Genomic DNA, 9,081 nt, shown 5'->3' on the forward strand with positions numbered 1-9,081 from the left:
CGATTTTATATTTTAGGCGTAAAGATAAATGATGATAATTAAAATGCGTAAAATAAATAACAATATTTAAAATGACAATGACAGTAAATAAAAGTACGATGAGATATAAAATAAAACAATTATGTTTATTTAAACTTATGTAACCATGATGTTTGACGTTTTGATTTTAATTTATTACTCCTGGGTTAATTGTCCTTTGTCGTGGATTATTTGAAACATATCTGGTTTTTTGTCCATAATAGTTCATCGGTCATAATTATAAAATGCTCGTCAAATTAACTTTATTCCCGAAGTCAAATATTCCAACTAATTAGGGATTCAAACTGTAACAAGGTTTTAATACTTTATTTAATAATTACACCAGATTATCGACTGCGTATAATCCAAGGTTTTAATACTTTGTTAACAATTACACCAATTACCCTTGTATGTAATCCACCCCTGTTATAATTAGTCCATGATACATTAATTTATTCACTGGTCATAATGAATAATAAATTACCCAATCCAATTGATTAAATTAAATGATTTTAAACGATGTCATATAAACGTCACTAAATAGGACATTCGTAATCAATTTAATAATTATTAGATTAACTAATTTGAAGATAGGTTCGACAGATTCCAATGAGTTGTCATTCAATTAGACAATACCCCCATCTATTAATAGTCCATAGTCCAATGTTAACAAGTGTCGGTCTTTTGTCCAAACCCAAATTATGGTACAAAATCCAATAACCCCGTCTTTAATATTTATTCTAACATCACGATTACTTCGATTTAAATAAGCATAATAATAACTTAGTTACGAGACATTAATTTAAAAAGGAAGAACATAGCTTACAATGGTGATTAATCGCGTAGCGTTACACGGACAGAGTTCTGACTTACAAAACCTTAAAACATTTCTTACAATAACCCAACTATTATTAAACTTAATATTATAAATATAAATATATATTACATTGATCAGAGGAAGAAAAAGAAAAAGATGCTGTAAAACTCGTAGAATTCGCTGGCTTTTATAGGACCTGGCCACAACTTTACTGCCATGCGATCGCATGGAAGTTGTGCCTCCAGGCCATGTGATCGCATGGCCCTCTATGACAGCTAACATTGATTTGTTTTCTTCTTTGTCGACGTTTTATATATATATATATAATATATAATATATATAATTTATATTAATTATATATATTATATTATATTCTTGTGCATAGTTGACTTGTAATTTTCGCTCCGTTGACTCGCGCGTTGATGCTCGGTTCATGTCTCGGTTCCAGATTTTCGAACTTCCTTTCGTACGCGGAGATATCTTGTACTTTGCATTCTGCAGCTTGTACTCTTGTAATTTTTAGACGTTTCTCATCAATAAATTGAACAACTTGAATTATATCTTGTACATTTGAGCTTTTTGGTCATTTGCGTCTTCAAATCGTCGTTTTCTTCTTTTGTCTTCGCACTTATTTATTTAAACGAATATTACATAAAAATAGAATAATTGCAACTAAAAGCTTTACATATTGGAAGGATATTAATACTTAATATATATTCATTTAGAGCACTATCAAATATCCCCACACTTAAACGTTGCTTGTCCTCAAGCAATACAGAACTTGAAATTAAATCACACTTCACTCGAATCACTTTTTATTCTCACAATTTATACATCAGTGATTTTGATACATCGGTATGAACAATGATAGTAACAGTGTGGTTTACAGTCCCACATGACTATAAAAATTTAGATCCTTTAAGGAAATTGGATCTTTATGAAAACATTTGATCTTTTGAAAATTCATTCTAGCTTTTACTCTAGATAAGTTTTCCGGAATAACCCATCACTGGTGTTTGCAAAATGTTTTTGTGGGTTTTGTGGGTTTCATATTTTAAAATTTTAGCTCAAAACTTGCAGTTTTGTGTCACCCACTTGCTAACCTTGTATTAGGAAAAGCAACACGTCCAGTATACTTGCTCCGTATATTACCTTTCAGTAAACTACCGTCCGGTTGTAAAGGAAAGCGTTGAACAAGCAACTGTTAAGGCAATGTCTAATGACATGCAGATGTTCATGGTCCACAACGTGTCGGATGCAATTACTATCCTTTGTAGGAGAAATAGTAAAGATCACCCTATAATTTTTCGGTCTAGCACAAGGTCCTGTCTTCGACCATGCTATACAACCACCGTTCTTACGGTTGACACCCAATTTGGTTCATGTGACCTAATGAATTTCGATGAAATCTTAGGATTTTACGTTCAATGGTAATGAACGCATTGAAAATGGGTTTTCAGAAAACAAATCGGTTTAATTTGATCAAAATATTTTCTCGTTCAAGCTCGAGTTTAGATATCATTGAATTCCATGAGTTTGTAATTCTCAATCTTTAAGGTCAATCTCAAGAATTGAGTAATATCAGGCTTAAAAGCTAATTTTTGATCTTTAAAGAGATTATCCTTTTCTGGGGGTCTGATTCATTAGTCTTATCAAGCTAATTTGCACGGCGCCCTCCCCATTTTACGAGATAGATCCTCTCATGGTTAGGATAAGTCTGACCACTTGGCGACCCTGTTTGATGCTGAGGTCCGTGGATTTCCAGCTGATTTTCGAGAAAACTTTTCAAGGTTTTTCGTAGACTCTACAACTGGTCTGGACGACAACTTCCTGACCTAAATCAAGAAGCGCTTGTCTTTTTCGGAAGACTTTACTTCCTTCATTTCTTTTTTCGGAAGACTTTACTTCCTTTTAAATCAAGTGGCACATTTCTTTCAAATATATTATAAGAAATCGGGTAAAACTGATTAAAATCGTCCAAAACAAAAGTACCTGCAATAATCTTGTACAAATATATGTGATATATGTTAAAGAACTTGGTGCATTCTTCCCACATTTAGCTTTTATTTTATTTCTTTATTTGCCTTTTTATTCTCCTTTATTCCATTTTAAATGAATTCTAATGTTTTGGGTTATTTCTCCATTTATGTTCTCTCCGAGGTAACAATAATTTCAGCATTAACACCTAGTTTTATCGTTCATAAATATGTATAAACATGATTTTGAATTCATTTAGTTGAAAATTTTTCAAATTTTCACAAAATTTGGCAATTAAACTAAGTGTAAACCCGAGAGAATTTATAACCCTTCCCCACACTTGAGATCATGCAATGCCCTCATTTGCATGAAATCAGACTATAATTATAAATTCATGAGGGTGATTAGTGTAGAAAAGTGATTAAAAATACCGAGTTTGCAAACATATTATTTTATATCACATTTGATATTTTGCGTCTTGTCGTCAAAATTAGTAGCTTTTGCTGAACTTAATGTCAGTCTTTGAAAGTGCGTTGTTTTACTCTATTTTGTACATGAGATAAACTACAAACATATATATACATACTTTTACATATATATTTTTTTATAAAACCTTTATTTATTAAAACAATTTAAATGAATAATTTTTTTTAAAAATTTTGTTTCCTTTTACTTTAGGTAGTTTCAGTATGTTTACCTAGTCCGTCCCTCGACAAAATTTAAAATTTGTCGTTTTTAAAGCGATTGTTTTAAAAGCAAAGATTTTTGGGTTCTTTAATTTTTTTGGTATACTTTAGATCAATAAAATTAAAAATAATGATAACAAAATTTTTCTCCCCGCCCTCTGGTAAAGCAATTTTGATTCTATGATCTAGTCTTTAACTTACGACGAATTTTAGAAATCATTTTTTTAAACTTAATGAAATAAAGTAAATTTTGTTTTTAAATTCACACAAAACTTAAATTTAAAAAGCGTATTAATTTCATACAAAACCTACAAAAAAAAAATAAATCAGAATGGGGGTAGAAAACTAGTTCTTTAGTGTCTGCTAGTGGAAAAGACCAATCGAATTCCATTCTCGGAACTACACGAGAACAGAACAAATAACTCTAGACAGCATTATTTCTTAGAACATTTGAATCTCCCCACACCTAGGTAGCTGTGGTTTTGAAATTGTGATTAACTTCATTGTCAATTTCTCTTGGACCATAATCAACTTGCATATCTGTGACTTTTGCTTTAAGCCATTGGTCGGATTCCTGTGTAATATCCACAAATTCAACTTGTTTCGCCTTTTTCTTTAGGCGATAGATTGGATACTAACCGGTTACATAACTTAAAGTTCCCCTTGGTTCTAGCATCACGAATCCGTTTAATAAGTTTCTTCATTGAACTGTTAATAACGGAGTCATTTAATTTCATATCAACAATGGGGTTCTTTGTTATCAAGTCATCATTAGGTGTTACTTTATTTTCCCCACACTTAGGCGTTTTATTATTGTTAAGCACTACCGTTGGAGTTGGTAAAACAACATGGTTCTTACCAATCGTTTTTGTTGGTTAAATGGTTTTAGTTGGTGGAGATTTAGCCTTTCGACTCACAAAGGTGACCGATTTGTCACCATCACTAAGTGTCATTCTACCCTCTCTTACATCAAATAACGTCCTGGTGGATGCTAAGAATGGTCGACCTCAAATCAGAGGAATGTTTGAGTCCTCTTCTATGTCAATGACTAAGTGTCATTCTAAGTAGTAATAATATTATATAAAAGGTGGGTTTTACCATTTAATAGCCAGTTTGTCGATTTTATATTTTAAGCGTAAAGATAAATGATGATAATTAAAATGCGTAAAATAAATAACAATATTTAAAATGACAATGACAGTAAATAAAAGTACGATGAGATATAAAATAAAAAAATTATGCTTATTTAAACTTCCGTAACCATGATGTTTGACGTTTTGATTTTAATCTATTACTCTTGGGTTAATTGTCCTTTTGTCCTGTATTATTTGAAACCTATCTGGTTTTTTGTCCATAGTAGTTCATCGGTCATAATTATAGAATGCTCGTCAAATTAACCTTATTCCCGAAGTCAAATATTCCAACTAATTAGGGATTCAAACTGTAACAAGGTTTTAATACTTTGTTTAATGATTACACCAGGTTATCGACTGCGTATAATCCAAGGTTTTAATACTTTGTTAACAATTACACCAATTACCCTTGTATGTAATCCACCCCTGTTATAATTAGTCCATGATACATTAATTTATTCACTTGGCCATAATGAATAATAAATTACCCAATCCAATTGATTAAATTAAATGATTTTAAACGATGTCGTATAAACGTCACTAAATAGGACATTCGTAATCAATTTAATAATTATTAGATTAACTAATTTGAAGATAGGTTCGACAGATTCCAATGAGTTGTCATTCAATTAGACAATACCCCCATCTATTAATAGTCCATAGTCCAATGTTCACAAGTGTCGGTCTTTTGTCCAAACCCAAATTATGGTACAAAATCCAATAACCTCATCTTTAATATTTAGTCTAACATCACGATTACTTTGATTTAAATAAGCATAATAATAACTTAGTTAGGAGATATTAATTTAAAAAGGAAGAACATGGCGTTAAGCCACGAAGCTTTTGTAAAGGAATCATCATATTCAGCTTTGTTTATGACCTCATTTACAAAATCTTGTGTGGACTTCCCATCCACAACGTTATTCTCATCATTTCGAAGTTCGTACGCCTCTTGGAAAACACCAGCTGGGCCGGGAATCCGGTACGATAGTTTGTTCGTGTTGCTAGACCAGAACAACGCAACATAGGTCGTGGTGGTGTAAAAGGTTGTGGTTGCTTTTGTTTTTTACGAGTAGGTTGGGGGGATGCTGGCGACCAGATTGGAGACCCAGTCGGCAAAGGAGTTGGCAGCAAATTTGTTTGAGCCGAACTAGTAATGGATACAGGTTGAGTTCGTTGCGAGCCAATATAGGTGATGTCGGAATCATCGACATCAAGAAGGTATTCCCATCCATCATTTTCAGAATTAGACATTTTGTTGTATTTGGATTGAAGATAATAGTGGTTTAAATATAGATAAAAGTTAAAAAAGTCTGTTTGATACAGTAAATTGATACAACATAGTGAATGCAAACCGGCCTTTGAACTCCGATTTTGTAGGCTTTTCTGACCCATTCTGAATCCAGAGTTAGGAACTCTGGTGTTGTAGCTTTTCTGACCCATTCTGAATCCAGAGTTTGGAACTCCAGTTTGAGCTTCTGAAATAATTACCAATGGTTTTTTCCCACCCGTGATATTAAAGTTCTGGGTTAAGTACTTCTTCTGACAAAAAAAAAAAAAAAAAAAAAAAACAGAAACCGTATTTTTAAATGCCGGTTTGCACAAGATTATTGTCTTTATGAATTCTATTTAAACATTTTATTATCTACTTATGTTTATCAAACTAAAACTTTTCACATTTCTTCTTTTCTAACTATGCATCGCCGTCGTCAAATTTCAATATCTCAGAGGACAATCCTCGATGGGGTTTGTTTTTTAAGAGGAATTGATCCTAGAGAAGATCATGAACTCACATACGAGCAGTTTGAAGAATTATCATTGTTGTGCATGATAAGTGACATTTTTCCTGTTTACGATGATTGTGTACGTGAGTTCTATCAGAATTTTTCATTTTCTTAAGAAGACAAGAATGTTAGGTTTGTGTTGCAAGGTATACCATATTGCTGGGATATGGATACCTTCAACAATGCTTTGGGACTCCCAACTAGAGGATTGCAATTTTACAATCCTACCAGTCAAATTGATGGTCATCTTCTTGAGACACATGTTGCCGACACTTCTATACTTGATGTGGTCAACACATGTGTTGAAGATCTTCGTTTTAATATTTGTGTAGAAATAAAAAAAAATGTTTTTTGGTTTTCTTAGAGCCAATAAACTCAAAATATATACTATTATCTGACGCACTTGAATTCAGTAGGATATATGATATCCATGGTGAATACTATAATGGATAATGTTGATTGTAAAATATTAGTAATGGTTGTGTTTTTTATTATTATTGTTACTATTAGAAAGGTTAAATTACCTACTTGAACGAGTAGGTTGTCAGCAATTCCAACTGGGTGCCTAATGGTTTGATCAAAGAGTCGAACACTCATCTCCGTTGGACTTAACTCACCTACTCCTAATCTCTTATATAATGAAAGAGACATAACACTCACACTTGCACCTAAATCTGCTAGTGCATCATACATGACACAATCACTAAGTAGACAAGGAACAATAAATTCACCCGGATCACCCAACCTGGGTGGAGGTTTCGGTGGAACTGTCTTTACCGGGTTTATTTTTAAGGTTTTTGTTTCTTGTACTTTCTTATTCTTCTTCTTCTTTCCAGAGGTATCACAAACTTTATTACCTATCACTTACTCATACTCAACTCCTTTTCTTGAAAACGGGATGGGTGGTCTGTATGGTGCCACCACTGGCTTTACATACTCGGGTGGTGGTGGTGGTGTAACTTCTTCATTATTACTCACATCAAAAACCTTCCCATCTTCTGATGCTGGTTTTTCAGAATTCGTTGAAACCATATTAACATTCTCATTCCGAGGATTTACTTCAGTATTACTCGGTAGCTTTCCTTGTTCCCTCTCACTCATCATACTAGCAAGAGTACCTACGTGTTTTTCTAGATTCAAAATGGAAGCTTTTTGAGTTCTTAATGATTGATCATACCTCTCATTTGTTTGGGTTTGAGATGTAATAAATTATGTTTGAGATTCCATTAGCTTTGCCATCATTTCTTCCAGATTTGGCTTTTTCTCTTCGGTTTGTTGTGGTGGTTTACACAAGCTAGGTCTTTGTTGATTGAAAGTGTTGTTTTGAGTTGGTTGGTTATTCGGACCTTGTTGGTTGTACGAGTTATTGTTGGGTCCATTTAGATTATAAAGAATGTTTTGATTTCGATTGAAATTTGGCCTTGGCGGTTGATAATTATTTTGATAATTATTTTGATAATTATTTCCCGTCCTTTGGTTCATGTAGGAAACATTCTCTCGTTGTTCCATGGTTTGCTCAATGTGACAATCTTTCATTAAGTGTGGTTCATCGCATTGCTCACAACTGATTCGTATTGCGTGAATATCTTTAGTCATCTTTTCCATTCGTCTCTCAAAAGCATTTATTTTTGCGGAAACGGAATCAAAGTCATGGCTAGAATCGGCTCTAGCCGCTTTAGATGAACGAAAATATCTTTTTCCTGATGCCACTCATGAGAGTGGGAGGCTGTGTTATAAATAATTTTGTGAGCTTCGGTTGCGGTTTTCTTCATAATGGAACCACCAGCTGCTGTGTCGATATCTTTTCGTGTAGCAACGTCGACACCTTGGTAGAATATTTGTACTATTTGATAAGTGTCTAAACCGTGCCGAGGACATCCTCTCAACAACTTTTCGAATCTTGTCCACGCTTCATATAAAGTTTCATTTGGCTTTTGTGTGAACGTAACAATTTCTCCTTGAAGTCTCACGGCTTTAGATGCCGGAAAGAATCTTTTAAGAAAATTTTCAACTAAAACATCCCATGTATCAATCGCTCCTTCAGGTAACGATTCTAACCAATCTTTGGCTTCTCCCTTTAAAGTCCAGGGAAACAACATGAGATAGATCTGTTCATCCTCAACCTCTCTGATTTTGAATAGAGTATAAATCTTATTAAAGGTTCGAAGATGTTCGTTTGGATCTTCTTTTGGCGTACCACTATATTGGCATTGATTAGTTACCATGTGTAGGATTTGTCCCTTGATTTCATAATCTGGCACATTAACATCTGGCTTAATAATGGCGTGACCTTGGCCCGTGCATGTGGCTCTCATTTGGTCTTCCATACTTAGAGGTTCCGTTACTTCCATAATTGAATTTGTTGAATACGAATCACTAGAGGATTCTGATTTAACGGTTTGTAGTTCAGGAGGAATGATTAGTGGTTCTGGATCTTGGAATTGTCCTTGAATATCCTCCTGGTTCTCGGTAGTGAAGTCGGTTTCAAAAAATGGATTATTGAAAATTTGAACTGGAGTACTTGTTCGACTAGATGATGTTTCTAAAGAAAAATCAACGGCGACAATATTGGCTAGATGTCTTGATCGAGTTACAGGAGGTGAACGTATGAAAGGTGGTGAACGTTTTGCTCGGTGCATTCATTGAATATCCTATTAGAAATTATA

General features: G+C 33.6%; 1 non-coding gene across 1 annotated transcript; it reads left to right on the forward strand.

Annotated features, from left to right (window-relative positions):
• The first annotated feature begins 8,275 nt into the window (after positions 1-8,275).
• Positions 8,276-8,382, forward strand: LOC139846085 (small nucleolar RNA R71). Its single transcript, XR_011758830.1, has one exon. It is a non-coding gene; the product is annotated as a small nucleolar RNA R71 (small nucleolar RNA).
• Positions 8,383-9,081: the final 699 nt, after the last annotated feature.

The sequence above is a fragment of the Rutidosis leptorrhynchoides genome, chromosome 4 (assembly GCF_046630445.1).
Source record: "Rutidosis leptorrhynchoides isolate AG116_Rl617_1_P2 chromosome 4, CSIRO_AGI_Rlap_v1, whole genome shotgun sequence".
Taxonomy (NCBI): domain Eukaryota; kingdom Viridiplantae; phylum Streptophyta; class Magnoliopsida; order Asterales; family Asteraceae; genus Rutidosis; species Rutidosis leptorrhynchoides.